This window comes from Hemitrygon akajei, chromosome 22 (genome assembly GCF_048418815.1).
Source record: "Hemitrygon akajei chromosome 22, sHemAka1.3, whole genome shotgun sequence".
In the NCBI taxonomy this organism is placed as follows: Eukaryota; Metazoa; Chordata; class Chondrichthyes; order Myliobatiformes; family Dasyatidae; genus Hemitrygon; species Hemitrygon akajei.
This window is the reverse complement of record NC_133145.1, coordinates 63,214,874-63,238,351: the sequence shown is the minus strand read 5'-3', so window position 1 is coordinate 63,238,351 and position 23,478 is coordinate 63,214,874. Positions and strand designations below refer to the sequence as shown.

The window sequence follows — 23,478 nt, the reverse complement described above, 5'->3', positions numbered from 1 at the left end:
AAGCAGTGAGTCTGATCAACACCTCCACCCACTGACCCACCCCTCCACTCCCAGACTCAGAAACAGTCACTTTCCCCAAGCAGTGAGTCTGATCAACACCTCCACTCACTGACCCACCCCTCCACTCCCAGACTCAGAAACAGTCACTTTCCCCAAGCAGTGAGTCTGATCAACACCTCCACTCACTGACCCACCCCTCCACTCCCAGACTCAGAAACAGTCACTTTCCCCAAGCAGTGAGTCTGATCAACACCTCCAGCCACTGACCCAGCCCACAACACCCCCACTACCGTGACTTTATCACTTCCTGCCAGAGTCACCTTATGTATAGACACTGTTGTGCCCAGAACATACGATCAATGTATAGAAGCTATCTCATGTATTGTAATTATTAGGTTCTTTATCTTTTGTGTTTCTTTTGTGCTGCCTCGGATCCAGAGTAACAATTATTTCACTCTCCTGTACACTTGTGTACTGGAAATGACGTTAAACAATTTTGAATCTTAATTGAGGTAGAGGAAGGGGAAGCAATGACAGTGCAGAGTAAAGTGTTGAGGTAACTGGGAAAGTGCAGTCTGGTAAACAATAACATGCAAGGTCATGAGATAGCGGGGCAGAATTAGGCCACTTGGCCCATCGAGTCTGCTCTGCCATTTCATCATGGTTGATCTATTTTCCCTCTCAGCCCCAATCTCCTGCCTTCTCCCCTATCCCTCGATGCCCTGACCAATCAAGAATAATCAACCTCTGCTTTAAATTGCCCAATGATTTGCCCTCCATAGCCACTTGTGGCAACGAATTCCACAGATTCTCCCCTCTCTGGCTAAAGAAATTCCTTTTCATTGACATTCAGAAAGGATGCCCCTCTATTCTGTGGCTGTGTTCTCTGGTCCTAAACTCCCCCACCATAGGAACCATTCTCTCCATATGGACTCTATCGAAGCCTTTCAACATTTGATGTTTCAATGAGGTCACTCCTCATTCTTCTGAATTCCAGTGAATACAGGCCCAGAGCCATCAAACAATCCTCGTATGACAAGCCTTTCGATCCCGGAATAATCTTCATAAGCTTCCTTTGGACTCTCTCCAGTGTCAGCACACGGTAGATTGTGAGGTGAAGAGTCTATTTTCTTGTCCTAGGGAATACCACTCATTACTGTACAGTGGAGGCATGCAGTCTGTATCCAGTGATATTGTGTTTTTCCCACATGGACAAGATCAATTTAAGGATATTGATACAACTCGGAGACATCCACTAGTCCTGTGTCCATGCTGCCAGTGACATCTTTGAAACATTCTTCTAAGTTGGTCAGATATAATTTCCCATGTTTACTCAGTCTGACTGCTGTACAGTGTACTCCAGTGCTTTCCAGCTGTTGGTCGGATATAATTTCCCATGTTTACTCAGTCTGACTGCTGTACAGTGTACTCCAGCGCTTTCCAGCTGTTGGTCAAATATAATTTCCCATGTTTACTCAGTCTGTCTGCTGTACAGTGTACTCCAGCGCTTTCCAGCTGTTGGTCGGATATAATTTCCCATGTTTACTCAGTCTGACTGCTGTACAGTGTACTCCAGCGCTTTCCAGCTGTTGGTCAGATATAATTTCCCATGTTTACTCAGTCTGTCTGCTGTACAGTGTACTCCAGCGCTTTCCAGCTGTTGGTCGGATATAATTTCCCATGTTTACTCAGTCTGTCTGCTGTACAGTGTACTCCAGCGCTTTCCAGCTGTTGGTCGGATATAATTTCCCATGTTTACTCAGTCTGACTGCTGTACAGTGTACTCCAGCGCTTTCCAGCTGTTGGTCAGATATAATTTCCCATGTTTACTCAGTCTGACTGCTGTACAGTGTACTCCAGCGCTTTCCAGCTGTTGGTCGGATATAATTTCCCATGTTTACTCAGTCTGACTGCTGTACAGTGTACTCCAGCGCTTTCCAGCTGTTGATCAGATATAATTTCCCATGTTTACTCAGTCTGTCTGCTGTACAGTGAACTCCAGCGCTTTCCAGCTGTTGGTCAGATATAATTTCCCATGTTTACTCAGTCTGTCTGCTGTACAGTGTACTCCAGCGCTTTCCAGCTGTTGGTCAGATATAATTTCCCATGTTTACTCAGTCTGACTGCTGTACAGTGTACTCCAGCGCTTTCCAGCTGTTGGTCAGATATAATTTCCCATGTTTACTCAGTCTGACTGCTGTACAGTGTACTCCAGCGCTTTCCAGCTGTTGGTCAGATATAATTTCCCATGTTTACTCAGTCTGACTGCTGTACAGTGTACTCCAGCGCTTTCCAGCTGTTGGTCAGATATAATTTCCCATGTTTACTCAGTCTGTCTGCTCTACAGTGTACTCCAGCGCTTTCCAGCTGTTGGTCAGATATAATTTCCCATGTTTACTCAGTCTGTCTGCTGTACAGTGTACTCCAGCGCTTTCCAGCTGTTGGTCAGATATAATTTCCCATGTTTACTCAGTCTGTCTGCTCTACAGTGTACTCCAGCGCTTTCCAGCTGTTGGTCAGATATAATTTCCCATGTTTACTCAGTCTGTCTGCTGTACAGTGTACTCCAGCGCTTTCCAGCTGTTGATCAGATATAATTTCCCATGTTTACTCAGTCTGACTGCTGTACAGTGTACTCCTGTGCTTTCCAGCTGTTGGTCAGATATAATTTCCCATGTTTACTCAGTCTGTCTGCTCTACAGTGTACTCCAGCGCTTTCCAGCTGTTGGTCAGATATAATTTCCCATGTTTACTCAGTCTGACTGCTGTACAGTGTACTCCAGCGCTTTCCAGCTGTTGGTCAGATATAATTTCCCATGTTTACTCAGTCTGTCTGCTGTACAGTGTACTCCAGCGCTTTCCAGCTGTTGGTCAGATATAATTTCCCATGTTTACTCAGTCTGTCTGCTGTACAGTGTACTCCAGCGCTTTCCAGCTGTTGGTCAGATATAATTTCCCATGTTTACTCAGTCTGTCTGCTGTACAGTGTACTCCTGTGCTTTCCAGCTGTTGGTCAGATATAATTTCCCATGTTTACTCAGTCTGTCTGCTGTACAGTGTACTCCAGCGCTTTCCAGCTGTTGGTCAGATATAATTTCCCATGTTTACTCAGTCTGTCTGCTGTACAGTGTACTCCAGCGCTTTCCAGCTGTTGGTCAGATATAATTTCCCATGTTTACTCAGTCTGTCTGCTGTACAGTGTACTCCAGCGCTTTCCAGCTGTTGGTCAGATATAATTTCCCATGTTTACTCAGTCTGTCTGCTGTACAGTGTACTCCAGCGCTTTCCAGCTGTTGGTCAGATATAATTTCCCATGTTTACTCAGTCTGTCTGCTGTACAGTGTACTCCAGCGCTTTCCAGCTGTTGGTCAGATATAATTTCCCATGTTTACTCAGTCTGTCTGCTCTACAGTGTACTCCAGCGCTTTCCAGCTGTTGGTCAGATATAATTTCCCATGTTTACTCAGTCTGTCTGCTGTACAGTGTACTCCAGCGCTTTCCAGCTGTTGATCAGATATAATTTCCCATGTTTACTCAGTCTGTCTGCTGTACAGTGTACTCCAGCGCTTTCCAGCTGTTGGTCAGATATAATTTCCCATGTTTACTCAGTCTGTCTGCTGTACAGTGTACTCCAGCGCTTTCCAGCTGTTGGTCAGATATAATTTCCCATGTTTACTCAGTCTGTCTGCTGTACAGTGTACTCCTGTGCTTTCCAGCTGTTGGTCAGATATAATTTCCCATGTTTACTCAGTCTGTCTGCTGTACAGTGAACTCCAGCGCTTTCCAGCTGTTGGTCGGATATAATTTCCCATGTTTACTCAGTCTGTCTGCTGTACAGTGTACTCCAGCGCTTTCCAGCTGTTGGTCGGATATAATTTCCCATGTTTACTCAGTCTGACTGCTGTACAGTGTACTCCAGCGCTTTCCAGCTGTTGGTCGGATATAATTTCCCATGTTTACTCAGTCTGTCTGCTGTACAGTGTACTCCAGCGCTTTCCAGCTGTTGGTCAGATATAATTTCCCATGTTTACTCAGTCTGTCTGCTGTACAGTGTACTCCAGCGCTTTCCAGCTGTTGGTCAGATATAATTTCCCATGTTTACTCAGTCTGACTGCTGTACAGTGTACTCCAGCGCTTTCCAGCTGTTGGTCAGATATAATTTCCCATGTTTACTCAGTCTGACTGCTGTACAGTGTACTCCAGCGCTTTCCAGCTGTTGGTCGGATATAATTTCCCATGTTTACTCAGTCTGTCTGCTGTACAGTGTACTCCAGCGCTTTCCAGCTGTTGGTCAGATATAATTTCCCATGTTTACTCAGTCTGTCTGCTGTACAGTGTACTCCTGTGCTTTCCAGCTGTTGGTCAAATATAATTTCCCATGTTTACTCAGTCTGTCTGCTCTACAGTGTACTCCAGCGCTTTCCAGCTGTTGGTCAGATATAATTTCCCATGTTTACTCAGTCTGACTGCTGTACAGTGTACTCCTGTGCTTTCCAGCTGTTGGTCAGATATAATTTCCCATGTTTACTCAGTCTGACTGCTGTACAGTGTACTCCAGCGCTTTCCAGCTGTTGGTCAGATATAATTTCCCATGTTTACTCAGTCTGTCTGCTCTACAGTGTACTCCAGCACTTTCCAGCTGTTGGTCAGATATAATTTCCCATGTTTACTCAGTCTGTCTGCTCTACAGTGTACTGCAGCACTTTCCAGCTGTTGGTCAGATATAATTTCCCATGTTTACTCAGTCTGTCTGCTGTACAGTGTACTCCAGCGCTTTCCAGCTGTTGGTCAGATATAATTTCCCATGTTTACTCAGTCTGTCTGCTGTACAGTGTACTCCAGCGCTTTCCAGCTGTTGGTCGGATATAATTTCCCATGTTTACTCAGTCTGACTGCTGTACAGTGTACTCCAGCGCTTTCCAGCTGTTGGTCGGATATAATTTCCCATGTTTACTCAGTCTGACTGCTGTACAGTGTACTCCAGCGCTTTCCAGCTGTTGGTCAGATATAATTTCCCATGTTTACTCAGTCTGTCTGCTGTACAGTGTACTCCAGCGCTTTCCAGCTGTTGGTCAGATATAATTTCCCATGTTTACTCAGTCTGTCTGCTGTACAGTGTACTCCAGCGCTTTCCAGCTGTTGGTCGGATATAATTTCCCATGTTTACTCAGTCTGACTGCTGTACAGTGTACTCCAGCGCTTTCCAGCTGTTGGTCAGATATAATTTCCCATGTTTACTCAGTCTGTCTGCTGTACAGTGTACTCCAGCGCTTTCCAGCTGTTGGTCAGATATAATTTCCCATGTTTACTCAGTCTGTCTGCTGTACAGTGTACTCCAGCGCTTTCCAGCTGTTGGTCGGATATAATTTCCCATGTTTACTCAGTCTGACTGCTGTACAGTGTACTCCAGCGCTTTCCAGCTGTTGGTCAGATATAATTTCCCATGTTTACTCAGTCTGACTGCTGTACAGTGTACTCCAGCGCTTTCCAGCTGTTGGTCAGATATAATTTCCCATGTTTACTCAGTCTGTCTGCTGTACAGTGTACTCCTGTGCTTTCCAGCTGTTGGTCGGATATAATTTCCCATGTTTACTCAGTCTGACTGCTGTACAGTGTACTCCAGCGCTTTCCAGCTGTTGGTCAGATATAATTTCCCATGTTTACTCAGTCTGACTGCTGTACAGTGTACTCCAGCGCTTTCCAGCTGTTGGTCAGATATAATTTCCCATGTTTACTCAGTCTGACTGCTGTACAGTGTACTCCAGCGCTTTCCAGCTGTTGGTCGGATATAATTTCCCATGTTTACTCAGTCTGTCTGCTGTACAGTGTACTCCAGCGCTTTCCAGCTGTTGGTCGGATATAATTTCCCATGTTTACTCAGTCTGACTGCTGTACAGTGTACTCCAGCGCTTTCCAGCTGTTGGTCGGATATAATTTCCCATGTTTACTCAGTCTGTCTGCTGTACAGTGTACTCCAGCGCTTTCCAGCTGTTGGTCAGATATAATTTCCCATGTTTACTCAGTCTGACTGCTGTACAGTGTACTCCAGCGCTTTCCAGCTGTTGGTCAGATATAATTTCCCATGTTTACTCAGTCTGTCTGCTGTACAGTGTACTCCTGTGCTTTCCAGCTGTTGGTCAGATATAATTTCCCATGTTTACTCAGTCTGTCTGCTGTACAGTGTACTCCTGTGCTTTCCAGCTGTTGGTCAGATATAATTTCCCATGTTTACTCAGTCTGACTGCTGTACAGTGTACTCCAGCGCTTTCCAGCTGTTGGTCAGATATAATTTCCCATGTTTACTCAGTCTGACTGCTGTACAGTGTACTCCAGCGCTTTCCAGCTGTTGGTCAGATATAATTTCCCATGTTTACTCAGTCTGTCTGCTGTACAGTGTACTCCAGCGCTTTCCAGCTGTTGGTCAGATATAATTTCCCATGTTTACTCAGTCTGACTGCTGTACAGTGTACTCCAGCGCTTTCCAGCTGTTGATCAGATATAATTTCCCATGTTTACTCAGTCTGTCTGCTGTACAGTGTACTCCAGCGCTTTCCAGCTGTTGGTCAGATATAATTTCCCATGTTTACTCAGTCTGACTGCTGTACAGTGTACTCCAGCGCTTTCCAGCTGTTGGTCAGATATAATTTCCCATGTTTACTCAGTCTGACTGCTGTACAGTGTACTCCAGCGCTTTCCAGCTGTTGATCAGATATAATTTCCCATGTTTACTCAGTCTGTCTGCTGTACAGTGTACTCCTGTGCTTTCCAGCTGTTGGTCAGATATAATTTCCCATGTTTACTCAGTCTGTCTGCTGTACAGTGAACTCCAGCGCTTTCCAGCTGTTGGTCAGATATAATTTCCCATGTTTACTCAGTCTGACTGCTGTACAGTGTACTCCAGCGCTTTCCAGCTGTTGGTCAGATATAATTTCCCATGTTTACTCAGTCTGTCTGCTCTACAGTGTACTCCAGCGCTTTCCAGCTGTTGGTCAGATATAATTTCCCATGTTTACTCAGTCTGTCTGCTGTACAGAGTACTCCAGCGCTTTCCAGCTGTTGGTCAGATATAATTTCCCATGTTTACTCAGTCTGACTGCTGTACAGTGTACTCCAGCGCTTTCCAGCTGTTGGTCAGATATAATTTCCCATGTTTACTCAGTCTGACTGCTGTACAGTGTACTCCAGCGCTTTCCAGCTGTTGGTCAGATATAATTTCCCATGTTTACTCAGTCTGACTGCTGTACAGTGTACTCCAGCGCTTTCCAGCTGTTGGTCGGATATAATTTCCCATGTTTACTCAGTCTGTCTGCTGTACAGTGTACTCCAGCGCTTTCCAGCTGTTGGTCAGATATAATTTCCCATGTTTACTCAGTCTGTCTGCTGTACAGTGTACTCCTGTGCTTTCCAGCTGTTGGTCAGATATAATTTCCCATGTTTACTCAGTCTGACTGCTGTACAGTGTACTCCTGTGCTTTCCAGCTGTTGGTCAGATATAATTTCCCATGTTTACTCAGTCTGTCTGCTGTACAGTGTACTCCAGCGCTTTCCAGCTGTTGGTCAGATATAATTTCCCATGTTTACTCAGTCTGTCTGCTGTACAGTGTACTCCAGCGCTTTCCAGCTGTTGGTCAGATATAATTTCCCATGTTTACTCAGTCTGTCTGCTGTACAGTGTACTCCTGTGCTTTCCAGCTGTTGGTCAGATATAATTTCCCATGTTTACTCAGTCTGACTGCTGTACAGTGTACTCCTGTGCTTTCCAGCTGTTGGTCAGATATAATTTCCCATGTTTACTCAGTCTGTCTGCTGTACAGTGTACTCCAGCGCTTTCCAGCTGTTGGTCAGATATAATTTCCCATGTTTACTCAGTCTGACTGCTGTACAGTGTACTCCAGCGCTTTCCAGCTGTTGGTCAGATATAATTTCCCATGTTTACTCAGTCTGACTGCTGTACAGTGTACTCCAGCGCTTTCCAGCTGTTGGTCAGATATAATTTCCCATGTTTACTCAGTCTGTCTGCTGTACAGTGTACTCCAGCGCTTTCCAGCTGTTGGTCAGATATAATTTCCCATGTTTACTCAGTCTGTCTGCTGTACAGTGTACTCCTGTGCTTTCCAGCTGTTGGTCAGATATAATTTCCCATGTTTACTCAGTCTGACTGCTGTACAGTGTACTCCAGCGCTTTCCAGCTGTTGATCAGATATAATTTCCCATGTTTACTCAGTCTGTCTGCTGTACAGTGTACTCCAGCGCTTTCCAGCTGTTGGTCAGATATAATTTCCCATGTTTACTCAGTCTGACTGCTGTACAGTGTACTCCAGCGCTTTCCAGCTGTTGGTCAGATATAATTTCCCATGTTTACTCAGTCTGTCTGCTGTACAGTGTACTCCTGTGCTTTCCAGCTGTTGGTCAGATATAATTTCCCATGTTTACTCAGTCTGTCTGCTGTACAGTGTACTCCAGCGCTTTCCAGCTGTTGGTCGGATATAATTTCCCATGTTTACTCAGTCTGTCTGCTGTACAGTGTACTCCAGCGCTTTCCAGCTGTTGGTCAGATATAATTTCCCATGTTTACTCAGTCTGTCTGCTGTACAGTGTACTCCTGTGCTTTCCAGCTGTTGGTCAGATATAATTTCCCATGTTTACTCAGTCTGTCTGCTGTACAGTGTACTCCAGCGCTTTCCAGCTGTTGGTCGGATATAATTTCCCATGTTTACTCAGTCTGTCTGCTGTACAGTGTACTCCTGTGCTTTCCAGCTGTTGGTCAGATATAATTTCCCATGTTTACTCAGTCTGTCTGCTCTACAGTGTACTCCTGTGCTTTCCAGCTGTTGGTCAGATATAATTTCCCATGTTTACTCAGTCTGTCTGCTGTACAGTGTACTCCAGCGCTTTCCAGCTGTTGATCAGATATAATTTCCCATGTTTACTCAGTCTGTCTGCTGTACAGTGTACTCCAGCGCTTTCCAGCTGTTGGTCAGATATAATTTCCCATGTTTACTCAGTCTGTCTGCTCTACAGTGTACTCCAGCGCTTTCCAGCTGTTGATCAGATATAATTTCCCATGTTTACTCAGTCTGTCTGCTGTACAGTGTACTCCAGCGCTTTCCAGCTGTTGATCAGATATAATTTCCCATGTTTACTCAGTCTGTCTGCTCTACAGTGTACTCCTGTGCTTTCCAGCTGTTGGTCAGATATAATTTCCCATGTTTACTCAGTCTGTCTGCTGTACAGTGTACTCCAGCGCTTTCCAGCTGTTGATCAGATATAATTTCCCATGTTTACTCAGTCTGTCTGCTGTACAGTGTACTCCTGTGCTTTCCAGCTGTTGGTCAGATATAATTTCCCATGTTTACTCAGTCTGACTGCTGTACAGTGTACTCCAGCGCTTTCCAGCTGTTGGTCAGATATAATTTCCCATGTTTACTCAGTCTGTCTGCTCTACAGTGTACTCCAGCGCTTTCCAGCTGTTGGTCAGATATAATTTCCCATGTTTACTCCGTCTGTCTGCTCTACAGTGTACTCCAGCGCTTTCCAGCTGTTGGCATCAGGCTTCTCATAAGAAATCAGAGCAGGACTCAGCTGTCTGGCCCGTCGAGCCTGCTCGGCCATTCAATAAGATCATGGCTGATCTGGCCATGGACTCATCTCCACATACCTGCCTTTTCCCTGTACGCCTTAATTCCCCCACTATGCAAAAATCTATCCAACCTTGTCTTAAAAATATTTACTGAGGTAACCTGCACTGATTCATTGGGCAGAGAATTCCACAGATTCACCAATCTCTGGGAAAAGCCGTGCCTCCTCATCTCTGTCCCACATCCTCTCCCCCAAATCTTGAGGCTATGGCCCCTAGTTCTAGTCTCACCTACCAATGGAAACAGCTTTCCTGCCTCTTTTTTATCTATCTCTTTTACAATTTTATATGTTTCTATAGGATCTACTCTCTAGGGTAGTTCCCTCGTTTCTCTCTCCCTCCCTTATTGACCATAGAACGGTACGGTACAGTATCCTCCTGGCATCAGGCTTCTCCTAGGTACGTTCACCTCTTCTGGCTCCATTCTTTACAGAACGTAGAACACAGTACCGTCCCTTTGGCCCATAATGTTGTGCCTAATCTTTAACATTATGCAAGATCAATCTAACCCTAACCCTCCCACATAGTCCTCCGTTTTTCTATCTCCTCATACCTATCTAAGAGCCTGTTAAATGTCCATATGTATCTGCCTCTATCACCACCCCTGGCAGGGCGATCCACACACCCACCAATCTCTAACATCCTTCCTATCCTTTCCTCCAATCATCTTCAAATTATGCCTTCTCATATTAGCAACTTCTACTCTGGAAAATAGTCTCTGGCTGTTCACTCAATCTATGCCTCTTATCATCTTGTACATCTACACCTCCATCAAGTCAACTCTCATCCTCTGTCACTCCAAAGAGAAAAGCCCAAGTTCACTCAACCTATCCTATAAGACAAGTTCTCCAATCCAAGCAGCATCCTGGTGAATCTCCTCTGCACCCTCTCTAATCCAGACAGCATCCTGGTGAATCTCCTCTGCACCCTCTCTAATCCAGGCAGCATCCTGGTGAATCTCCTCTGCACCCTCTCTAATCCAGACAGCATCCTGGTGAATCTCCTCTGCACCCTCTCTAATCCAGGCAGCATCCTGGTGAATCTCCTCTGCACCCTCTCTAATCCAGACAGCATCCTGGTGAATCTCCTCTGCACCCTCTCTAATCCAGACAGCATCCTGGTGAATCTCCTCTGCACCCTCTCTAATCCAGACAGCATCCTGGTGAATCTCCTCTGCACTCTCTCTAATCCAGACAGCATCCTGGTGAATCTCCTCTGCACCCTCTCTAAAGCTTTCTCATTATTCCTATAACGAGGTGACCAAAACTGTACACAATACTCCAAGTGTGGTCTAACCAGGGTTTTATAGAGCTGCACACACAAAATGCTGGAGGAACTCAGCAGGCCAGGCAACATCTATGGAAAAAAGCACTATCGATGTTTGGGTTTTATGGAGCTGCAACATTCCCTCATCGCTCTTGAACTCCATCCCCTAACTAATGAAAGCCAACACACCAAACGCCTTCCTATAACCACCCTGTCAACTCGATGTAGAGACGTGAGCCCCAAGAGCCTCTGTTCCTCCACACTACCTCGAATCCTCCTATTAATTTCCTGTCATATTAGTTGGTCACATGAATTTTGAGTAACTTGGAGAAATCCCAACCATCCACTCTGCAGCCTCAGCTTTAGAAGGTCTGGGATAGAGGTCATCGGGTCCAAGGAGTAATAGGCATCTATTCTTCACTGATATCATCTCCTGATATTGTGTCCCCCGATCGGGGTCATGTGATGCCATGGGAACAGGTGGTGGATGGTCGTATGAGCAGCCGGTCCTGGTTATGTGACCACTGACACCAGGCAGACAATCTCTGAAGAGTGTGGACAATGGCTGGGGCCACCCATCTTGTAAAGACACTGCCCAGAAGAAACCAATGGCAAACCACTTCTGTGGGAAATTTTGCCAAGAACAGTCACAGTCATGGAAAGACCACGATCGCCCACCTCATGCAATATGGTGCATAATGATGATGGTCACCTCTTTGAAGCTGTTTTGGGAATGTTTATCATGTCCTCACATAGTAATACAGGCCCTTCAGCCCATCTGGTCCCTGCTGACAAAGCTGCCCATCTAAGCCAATCCCATTCACTCACATTAGACCTGTCTCCTTCTACCTTCCATGCAAACGCCTTCTAAGCATTGTTAATTCACCTGCCTCCACCATTTCCTTTGGTGTACGCACAACCCTCCGGGTGAAAAGTTGCCCCTTGGGTTCCTACTAAATCCGTCCCCTCCCACCGTAAACCTGTGCATTAGAAAACAGATGCAGAACATCGTTTACCCTCCCTGGCTTTTTGTTTACACTGAGATTGGTGGGTGCATGGAACACACGACCAGGGGCGCTGGCAGAGGCAGCCACACTAGGGATATTTAAAAGACCCTTAGATGAAGGAAAAATGGAGGGCTATGTGGGAGAGATGGGTTAAAGGGTCAGCACAACATTGTGGGCCGAATGGCCTGTACTGTGCTGTAGTGTTCGATATTTGATCATAAATTTTCCGGTAGCCTCCCAGGGACTGAAACTTACTCTCATGAACTCTCCCTGTACACTTGTTGAAGCAGCAATCTGTTCTCATATTTCTTACTTGTTATGCTTTAGTCCTCATTTTTTGTCATCATCTTCTGTTTGATTTTAATCCTCCCAATCCCCAGGTTTATTTTGCTTCTTTACAACATTATAAATCTCCTTCTAATCCAATCCCTTACCCATCAAATTGAATTCTTTTCCTTAGTCTTTGTTTCTAAATGGAATGGACGTTTGTTGGATTTTAACTCTTTTTTAATGAATTCTGTTGTTTATCCAACATTATACCTTTTAACTAATCATCCAATCGACCTCAGCCATATCAAATCACATATCCATATCAGTAACTTTATTTAAGATTCCCGTTTGAGCATCAGAGTGTCACCATCAAGCTCGGTGTGAAATTCCTTTTCCGGGGAATGTTTTCCTCAGGAGGGAGGATCGGGCCTTGTTTCACTGTTGTCACTTTGCCGTTCTGTTTTGTTGTGCCAACCATTGTGGACACGCTACGCTGGCACCAGAATGTGTGGTGACACCTGCGGGCTGCCCCCAGCACGTCCTCAGGTGTGTTAGTTGTTGACACAAATGATGCATTTCACTGCGTATTTCGATGTACACATGATAAATAAATGGCTGTGAATCCTTGCAGAGGGCAAGATCCACGAGGCCTTGTTCCCAGGTTTGATTTGCTCAGATGCCTCTGAAATCGTCCAGACAGACGTACCAAGCTCGAATGACGTGTTGCATCTGGAGTGCAGCATACAGTTCTGGTTGCCCCATAGCGGGAAAGGTGTGGGTGCAGATGTCTGCCAGGATGCTGCCTGGATTAGAGGGCACGTGCTGTAACAAGTCTGGGTTGTTTTCTCTGGAGCGACAGAGGCCGAGGGGAGATCTGATAGAGGTTTACAAGATTATGAGAAGAATAGATAGAGTGGACAGGGAGTATCTGATTCCCGGGGTTGAAATGTCTAATACCTGAGGGCAGGCATTTAAAGTGAGAGGGGGGTAATTTCAAAGGAGATGTGAGGGGCAAGTGTTTTACACAGAGAGGGGTGGGTACCTGGAATAGGTTGCCTGGGCTGGTGGTAGAAGCCGATACATTAAGAGATGTTTAGATAGGCACGTGTGTGTGAGGACAAGGGAAGGACATGGACACTGTGTAGGCAGAAGAGATTAGTTTAGTGGCCATTTGATCACTAATTTATTTAGTTTGGCACAACATTGTGGGCCGAGGGGTCTGTTCCTGTGCTGGACTGCTCTATGAAAAGTAAAGTCCCGATGATATTCCATTCCCATAAAACACAGACCATACCACTCTGACTGTCATTTTCTTGCAAGTTCAAGTTTGAGTTTAATTGTCATTCAACCGTACATGAGTACCCATGGATACAACCAAACGAGACAGCGTTACTCTGGAACACAGTAACAACAGTCACACACAGCACAAAGCACACATAACACATATCGTATAGCAGTAAACGTATTGTCACACAAAAATACATAGCCCAAGTCCCTGAGGGACATGTGCTGTAATTATGGTGCATGGTTGTTGTCGGCAAGAACAAGCAGTTCTCAGTATTGCACACACACAATCCAGCTTGTCTTCCCCCAGTCGAACACGGGAGGGCAGCACCGATGGGAGGGGCCAGCCCTACCCAGCATGGTCCCCACGCCACACCGCCTCAGGGATCTGTTCTGGGACCCCTTCTCTTTGTGATTTTTATAAATGACCTGGATGAGGAAGTGGACAGATGGGTTGGTAATTTTGCTGATGACACAAAGATTGGGGGTGTTGTGGATAGTGTGGAGGGCTGTCAGAGATTACAGAGGGACATTGATAGGATGCAAAACTGGGCTGAGAAGAGGCAGATGGAGTTCAACCCAGATAAGTGTGAGGTGGTTCATTTTGGTAGGTCAAATATGATGACAGAATATAGTATTAATGGTAAGACTCTAGGCAGTGTGAAGGATCAGAGGGATCTTGGGGTCCGAGTCCATTGGACACTCAAAGCTGCTGCACAGGTTGACTCTGATTAAGAAGGCATATGGTGTATTGGCCTTATCAACTGTGGGACTGAGTTCAAGAGCCGAGAGGTAATGTTACAGCTACATAGGACCCTGGTCAGACCCCACTTGGAGTACTGTGCTCAGTTCTGGTTGCCTCACTACAGGAAGGATGTGGAAACTATAGAAAGGGTACAGAGGAGATTTACAAGGATGTTGCCTGGATTGGGAGCATGCCTCATGAGAATAGGCTGAGTGAACTTGGCCTTTTCTCCTTGAAGCATTGGAGGTTGAGAGGTGCCCGGATAGAGGTGTATAAGATGATCAGAGGCATTGATCATGTGGATAGTCAGAGGCTTTTTCCCAGGGCTGAAATGGCAAGCACGAGAGGGCACAGTTTTAAGGTGCTGGGGAGTAGGTACAGAGGAGATGTCAGGGGTAAGTTTTTTACGCAGAGAGTGGTGAGTGCGTGAAATGGGCTGCTGGCAACAGTGGTGGAGGCGGATACGATAGGGTCTTTTAAGAGACTCCTGGATAGGTACATGGAGCTTAGAAAAACAGAGGGCTATGGATAAGCCTAGGTAATTTCTAAAGTAAGTACATGGTTGGCACAGCATTGTGGGCTGAAGGGCCTGTATTGCGCAGTAGGTTTTCTAAAATCACTGGCTGTTATTCTGCACGCCACCCACTGACACAGAACCCTTCCCACAGCAGGGCAGTTACACCAAGTCCAGCTCCTTCAGCTCTTCCCCAACAAGAAGTTCTCTGATGGGGTAGGCCTGCCATACTTGAAGTTCTTAAAGATCGCAAGAAAGACATTTAAAAAAGACAAATGCACCTCTGTTTGGTCCCCAAAGGACTAATGCAGCTGAACATGCTGCTGTCTTACAGACATTCACAGTAGAACAAACCCTGGGATGCTACAAGCCTAGATTCTATATTACAGGAACGGTGCAAGGACTTGAGGACCTGAGTTACAGGGAATGGTTGGAGAAGGCTAGGACTTTTAGTCCCTGGAGCGTAAGAGAATGAGGGGAGATTTGATCATTTTTCACAGAGTTGTTGCTATCTGAAATGAGCTGCCAGAGGAGATGGTGGAGGTAACAACACTCCATACGGATCTGGTCTGGTACGGGAATGAGCAGACCTCAGAGAGATACGGAATTAATGCTGGGAAGTGGGTTTAACAAGGACCAAAGCAACAACAGTGTTCCTCCCTCCTTCCCGAGGAAGCCTGAGGAAAATACGCCTCCGGAAAAGGAATTTCACACAGAGTCTGATGCTCAGATCAGAATCTTAATAACATGGATATGTGAACTGATTAGGCTGAGGTTGATTGGATAATTAGGAGAGAATGAGGGAGGATCTCATTGAAACCTATTGAATATTGAAAGGATTCAATAGAGTGGGTGTGGACAGGATGTTTCCTATGGTGGTGGGGGGGAGGTCTAGGACCAGAGGGCAAAGCCTCGTAATAGAGGGACACCCATTCAGAACGGAGATGAGGAGGAATTTCTTCACACAGAGAGTTTGAAGCTCTGGAATTCATTGCCATAAATGGCCATGAAGGCCAAGTCGTTGGGTACATTTGAAGTGGAGGTTGATAAATTCCTGATTAGTTAGGGCATCAAGGGTTACGGGGAGAAGGCAGGGGAATGGGGTTGACAAAGATAATAAATCAGCCATGATGGAATAATGGAGCAGGTTCAATGGGCTGAATGGCCTGATTTTACTCTTAAGTCTATTGTGTTACACACCCACTGCTCTCTATGTAAAAAAAATTACCTTTAACTCCCCTGCTTATACTTCCCTTCAATCACCATAAAATAATGACCCCCTATATCAGCCATTTCCACGTGGGGAGAAAGCCTCTGGCTGTGCATCCTGTCTCTATGATCTGTTCTACAGTTCAATGGGGCAAATCCTGATCCTTTGCCCTCATGGAGGGTGAATACCAGTCCAGGAGGGCAGCTGTGAACACTGAGTCATTCTACCAGACACAGCCCTGTCCAACAGAGGATGAGCTGTAACTGTGTTGTCACCCTAGCTGAGGCTGACTTGTTCAAAGAGCTTTTAAAAATGGGCTGCCTTTACTTCTGCTTCCCAAAACCCCACTACAGACACAGCTCAGGTTAATCACGAGACATCGATCTGAGCAGGACTGGTGGAGATTTCAGTGATGATATGACAACAGACAAGAGCCTGTTTCATCTTATAAATATCCACTCCCAGTCCTGTGTTGGTCATCAATGCACAGTCCCTCAGTCCTGTGTTGTACATCAATACACAGTCCCTCAGTCCTGTGTTGTACACTGATACACAGTCCCTCAGTCCTGTGTTGGTCATCAATGCACAGTCCCTCAGTCCTGTGTTGTACATCAATACACAGTCCCTCAGTCCTGTGTTGTACACTGATACACAGTACCTCAGTCCTGCATTGTACATCGATACACAGTCCCTCAGTCCTGTGTTGTACACTGATACACAGTCCCTCAGTCCTGTGTTGTACATCGATACACAGTCCCTCAGTTCTGTGTTGTACATCGATGCACAGTCCCTCAGTCCTGTGTTGTACATCGATACACAGTCTCTCAGTCCTGTGTTGGTCATCAATGCACAGTCCCTCAGTCCTGTGTTGTACATCGATACACAGTCCCTCAGTCCTGTGTTGGTCATCGATACACAGTCCCTCAGTCCTGTGTTGTACACTGATACACAGTCCCTCAGTCCTGTGTTGGTCATCGATACACAGTCCCTCAGTCCTGTGTTGTACATCGATACACAGTCCCTCAGTCCTGTGTTGGTCATCGATACACAGTCCCTCAGTCCTGTGTTGTACATCAATGCACAGTCCCTCAGTCCTGTGTTGTACATTGATGAGTTTCTCCAGCATCTGCAGACTTCTCATGTTTAAGCCTCGTCCATATCACCTGCCTGCCTCGTGTCCGCAGCAGATCCCCGAGGTGGCCTCATCCAACAGCAGACTCTAGTTCGCAGGATGGGTGAGAAGCCGGTTGTGGGAACTTCCCAAGGGCCACCTGTCCTCGTGCTGACTCCCTAGCTGTGTGCTTCGATTCTAACCCTAATGCCTCTTGTTTCTGTTCGAACAGTTCCCTCGTTCTGGGGCTTGGTGAACTCAGCCTGGAATCTGTGCTCTGTGGGGAAGAGACAGTCTCCCATCAACATTGAGACAACCCACATGATCTTCGACCCCTTCCTCACTCCGTTGCACATTAACACGGCGGGACGGAAGGTAGGTGTTCGCGGTCGTGTCTCCATCCCCCACCCCCCTCGCGCTCTTGGTTCAGGTCTCTCGCAGAATGCAGGTTGAGTACTGGCCCTTACAGGGAGAAGGCAGGAGAATGGGGTTGAGAGGGATAATAACGCAATCATGATGGAATGGTAGAGCAGACTCGATGGGCCAAATGGCCTGTTTCTGCTCCTATAGCTTATGGTCTTTGTAAGGGGAGGATGGAAGATGATGTGGGAGTGGTAAGAGCTTACAGCTCCTGCTTGCTCAGAGGTCCTCTCCTCGCTAACTAAAGATCTCTGCTTGTGTGATGGAAGCCCCACCCTGGAGAATCACCACTCCGACGGGGCCGAGTGTAGCGTTTCTGAGTTTGCCAGTGACTCTAAGTTAGAGAAACAAATTGCACAGATAATGTGGTAATTCTGCAGAGAGAAGGTTAAGTGGCAGGGCAAGGTCTGCCAGATGGAGTACCACGTTGGTAAATGCAAAGACATACAGTTTGGAAGGGGGGAAAATATCAAAGATGAGATGATTATTAAAGACTGCAGTAGGCTGTTGTGCAAAAGGATTTGTGAGTGCTGAGCAAGAATCACAAAAGATCGGTCTGCAAGTGCAACAGGTTATCAAGGAGGCAACTGGAACATTGTCCTTCACCGCAACAGGGATTGAACTTCAGAGCAAGGAGGTGATACTGTAAATGTACAGGGTGCTGGTGAGGCCACACCAGGAGCACTGCAGAACTGAACAAGGGAAGAGTCGAGGTTTGATCGATTTAATCATGGGGCAGAATTGGAAAGCTGAGGGACGGGCAGGATCGAGACGGTGGAGCCTGGTCCCGAGAGCACACCGAAGCGGCAGGGCCTGGGTCCGAGAGCACACCGAAGCGGCAGGGCCTGGGTCCGAGAGCACACCGAAGCGGCAGGGCCTGGGTCCGAGAGCACACCGAAGCGGCAGGGCCTGGGTCCGAGAGCACACCGAAGCGGCAGGGCCTGGGTCCCGAGAGCACACCGAAGCGGCAGGGCCTGCTCCCGAGAGCACACCGAAGCGGCAGGGCCTGCTCCCGAGAGCACACCGAAGCGGCAGGGCCTGGTCCCGAGAGCACACCGAAGCGGCAGGGCCTGGGTCCGAGAGCACACCGAAGCGGCAGGGCCTGGGTCCGAGAGCACACCGAAGCGTCAGGGCCTGGTCCCGAGAGCACACCGAAGCGGCAGGGCCTGGTCCCGAGAGCACACCGAAGCGGCAGGGCCTGCTCCCGAGAGCACACCGAAGCGGCAGGGCCTGGGTCCGAGAGCACACCGAAGCGGCAGGGCCTGGTCCCGAGAGCACACCGAAGCGGCAGGGCCTGGTCCCGAGAGCACACCGAAGCGGCACGGCCTGGGTCCCGAGAGCACACCGAAGCGGCAGGGCCTGGGTCCGAGAGCACACCGAAGCGGCAGGGCCTGGGTCCCGAGAGCACACCGAAGCGGCAGGGCCTGGGTCCGAGAGCACACCGAAGCGGCAGGGCCTGGTCCCGAGAGCACACCGAAGCGGCAGGGCCTGGGTCCGAGAGCACACCGAAGCGGCACGGCCTGGTCCCGAGAGCACACCGAAGCGGCAGGGCCTGGGTCCGAGAGCACACCGAAGCGGCAGGGCCTGGGTCCGAGAGCACACCGAAGTGGCAGGGCCTGCTCCCGAGAGCACACCGAAGCGGCAGGGCCTGGGTCCCGAGAGCACACCGAAGCGGCAGGGCCTGGTCCCGAGAGCACACCGAAGCGGCAGGGCCTGGGTCCGAGAGCACACCGAAGCGGCAGGGCCTGCTCCCGAGAGCATACCGAAGCGTCAGGGCCTGGTCCCGAGAGCACACCGAAGCGGCAGGGCCTGCTCCCGAGAGCATACCGAAGCGTCAGGGCCTGGTCCCGAGAGCACACCGAAGCGGCAGGGCCTGGGTCCGAGAACACACCGAAGCGGCAGGGCCTGGTCCCGAGAGCACACCGAAGCGGCAGGGCCTGGTCCCGAGAGCACACCGAAGCGGCAGGGCCTGGTCCCGAGAGCACACCGAAGCGGCAGGGCCTGGTCCCGAGAGCACACCGAAGCGGCAGGGCCTGGTCCCGAGAGCACACCGAAGCGGCAGGGCCTGGTCCCGAGAGCACACCGATGCGGCAGGGCCTGGTCCCGAGAGCACACCGAAGCGGCAGGGCCTGGTCCCGAGAGCACACCGATGCGGCAGGGCCTGGGTCCGAGAGCACACCGAAGCGGCACGGCCTGGTCCCGAGAGCACACCGAAGCGGCAGGGCCTGGTCCCGAGAGCACACCGATGCGGCAGGGCCTGGTCCCGAGAGCACACCGAAGCGGCAGGGCCTGGGTCCGAGAGCACACCGAAGCGGCAGGGCCTGGGTCCGAGAGCACACCGAAGCGGCAGGGCCTGGTCCCGAGAGCACACCGAAGCGGCAGGGCCTGGTCCCGAGAGCACACCGAAGCGGCAGGGCCTGGGTCCGAGAGCACACCGAAGCGGCAGGGCCTGGGTCCGAGTGCACACCGAAGCGGCAGGGCCTGGTCCCGAGAGCACACCGAAGCGGCAGGGCCTGGGTCCGAGAGCACACCGAAGCGGCAGGGCCTGGGTCCGAGAGCACACCGAAGCGGCAGGGCCTGGGTCCGAGAGCACACCGAAGCGGCAGGGCCTGGGTCCGAGAGCACACCGAAGCGGCAGGGCCTGGGTCCGAGAGCACACCGAAGCGGCAGGGCCTGGGTCCCGAGAGCACACCGAAGCGGCAGGGCCTGGGTCCCGAGAGCACACCGAAGCGGCAGGGCCTGGGTCCCGAGAGCACACCGAAGCGGCACGGCCTGGGTCCCGAGAGCACACCGAAGCGGCAGGGCCTGGGTCCGAGAGCACACCGAAGCGGCAGGGCCTGGTCCCGAGAGCACACCGAAGCGGCAGGGCCTGGGTCCGAGAGCATACCGAAGCGGCAGGGCCTGGGTCCGAGAGCACACCGAAGCGGCAGGGCCTGGTCCCGAGAGCACACCGAAGCGGCAGGGCCTGGGTCCGAGAGCACACCGAAGCGGCAGGGCCTGGTCCCGAGAGCACACCGAAGCGGCAGGGCCTGGGTCCGAGAGCACACCGAAGCGGCTGGGCCTGGGTCCGAGAGCACACCGAAGCGGCAGGGCCTGGTCCCGAGAGCACACCGAAGCGGCAGGGCCTGGTCCCGAGAGCACACCGAAGCGGCAGGGCCTGCTCCCGAGAGCACACCGAAGCGGCAGGGCCTGGGTCCGAGAGCACACCGAAGCGGCAGGGCCTGGTCCCGAGAGCACACCGAAGCGGCAGGGCCTGCTCCCGAGAGCACACCGAAGCGGCAGGGCCTGGGTCCGAGAGCACACCGAAGCGGCAGGGCCTGGGTCCGAGAGCACACCGAAGCGGCAGGGCCTGGGTCCGAGAGCACACCGAAGCGGCAGGGCCTGGGTCCGAGAGCGCACCGAAGCGGCAGGGCCTGGGTCCGAGAGCACACCGAAGCGGCAGGGCCTGCAGGGCCTGGTCCCGAGAGCACACCGAAGCGGCAGGGCCTGGTCCCGAGAGCACACCGAAGCGGCAGGGCCTGGGTCCGAGAGCACACCGAAGCGTCAGGGCCTGGTCCCGAGAGCACACCGAAGCGGCAGGGCCTGGGTCCGAGAGCACACCGAAGCGGCAGGGCCTGGTCCCGAGAGCACACCGAAGCGGCAGGGCCTGGTCCCGAGAGCACACCGAAGCGGCAGGGCCTGGTCCCGAGAGCACACCGAAGCGGCAGGGCCTGGTCCCGAGAGCACACCGAAGCGGCAGGGCCTGGTCCCGAGAGCGCACCGAAGCGGCAGGGCCTGGTCCCGAGAGCGCACCGAAGCGGCAGGGCCTGGTCCCGAGAGCACACCGAAGCGGCAGGGCCTGGGTCCCGAGAGCACACCGAAGCGGCAGGGCCTGGTCCCGAGAGCGCACCGAAGCGGCAGGGCCTGGTCCCGAGAGCGCACCGAAGCGGCAGGGCCTGGTCCCGAGAGCACACCGAAGCGGCAGGGCCTGGGTCCGAGAGCACACCGAAGCGGCAGGGCCTGGGTCCGAGAGCACACCGAAGCGGCAGGGCCTGGGTCCGAGAGCACACCGAAGCGGCAGGGCCTGGGTCCGAGAGCACACCGAAGCGGCAGGGCCTGGTCCCGAGAGCGCACCGAAGCGGCAGGGCCTGCAGGGCCTGGTCCCGAGAGCACACCGAAGCGGCAGGGCCTGGTCCCGAGAGCACACCGAAGCGGCAGGGCCTGGGTCCGAGAGCACACCGAAGCGGCAGGGCCTGGGTCCGAGAGCACACCGAAGCGGCAGGGCCTGGGTCCGAGAGCACACCGAAGCGGCAGGGCCTGGGTCCCGAGAGCACACCGAAGCGGCAGGGCCTGGGTCCCGAGAGCACACCGAAGCGGCAGGGCCTGGGTCCCGAGAGCACACCGAAGCGGCACGGCCTGGGTCCCGAGAGCACACCGAAGCGGCAGGGCCTGGTCCCGAGAGCACACCGAAGCGGCAGGGCCTGGGTCCGAGAGCACACCGAAGCGGCAGGGCCTGGGTCCGAGAGCACACCGAAGCGGCAGGGCCTGGGTCCGAGAGCACACCGAAGCGGCAGGGCCTGGGTCCCGAGAGCACACCGAAGCGGCAGGGCCTGGGTCCGAGAGCGCACCGAAGCGGCAGGGCCTGGGTCCGAGAGCACATCGAAGCGGCAGGGCCTGCAGGGCCTGGTCCCGAGAGCACACCGAAGCGGCAGGGCCTGGTCCCGAGAGCACACCGAAGCGGCAGGGCCTGGGTCCGAGAGCACACCGAAGCGTCAGGGCCTGGGTCCGAGAGCACACCGAAGCGGCAGGGCCTGGTCCCGAGAGCACACCGAAGCGGCAGGGCCTGGTCCCGAGAGCACACCGATGCGGCAGGGCCTGGTCCCGAGAGCACACCGAAGCGGCAGGGCCTGGGTCCGAGAGCACACCGAAGCGGCAGGGCCTGGTCCCGAGAGCACACCGAAGCGGCAGGGCCTGGTCCCGAGAGCGCACCGAAGCGGCAGGGCCTGGTCCCGAGAGCACACCGAAGCGGCAGGGCCTGGGTCCGAGAGCACACCGAAGCGGCAGGGCCTGGTCCCGAGAGCACACCGAAGCGTCAGGGCCTGGTCCCGAGAGCACACCGAAGCGGCAGGGCCTGGGTCCGAGTGCACACCGAAGCGGCAGGGCCTGGTCCCGAGAGCACACCGATGCGGCAGGGCCTGGTCCCGAGAGCGCACCGAAGCGGCAGGGCCTGGGTCCGAGAGCACACCGAAGCGGCAGGGCCTGGTCCCGAGAGCACACCGAAGCGGCAGGGCCTGGTCCCGAGAGCACACCGAAGCGGCAGGGCCTGGTCCCGAGAGCACACCGAAGCGGCAGGGCCTGGTCCCGAGAGCACACCGAAGCGGCAGGGCCTGGGTCCGAGAGCACACCGAAGCGGCAGGGCCTGGTCCCGAGAGCAAGAAACAACCCCTGCTTTGGAGAACTTATTGGAAAGGTCAGGGTGTCAGAGCCGGAGGTGAGGGACGGGCCAGTGTTGAGCTCAGTGCTCTACCAGGTTCACTCGTCTCTGTGCTGAACCGAGGCTTCGGCCTGCAGTCAGTGGGCTCCTGGACCAGCTGCGTGGCTGTGGACTCACTTTCGTGAACTTCAGTTCTCAATGCTATTTGCTTACTTTTATCGTTTACATGATTCGCATTTTTTCTGCATATCTGGTGTTTGAAGGTCTTTGTTAAATGAGTTCTATTGGATTTCTTTGTTTCGTGGCTGCCTACAAGGAGACAAACCTGAAAGTTCCATATAGTGTACATACTTTGATAATAACTGTACTTTGAACTTGAGGAAAGGTATACTGGCTTTAGAGGAGGTACAGAGGAGGCCCACCAGGTTGATTCCAGAAGTGAGTGAGTTAGTCTATGAGAAGAGATTGAGTCGCCTGGGACTACATGTGCTGGAGTTCATAGGATTGAGAGGGACAGACTCAATGGGCTGAATGGCCTACACTAGCTCATATTTTCCACATGTCTGCAATATGCTGGCCCAATGCACTTTTTTCAGTGTCC

The 23,478-nt window shown here is 51.2% G+C and overlaps 1 long non-coding RNA gene across 1 annotated transcript in view; it reads left to right on the top strand.

Annotated features, from left to right (window-relative positions):
- LOC140714902 (uncharacterized) overlaps window positions 1-17,420 on the top strand; it is a 152,107-nt gene extending 134,687 nt beyond the window's left edge. Inside the window, exon 3 of the long non-coding RNA XR_012096027.1 lies at window positions 17,277-17,420. This is a non-coding gene — a long non-coding RNA (uncharacterized lncRNA). The remainder of the gene's footprint in view (window positions 1-17,276) is intronic.
- The last annotated feature ends 6,058 nt before the right edge of the window (window positions 17,421-23,478 follow it).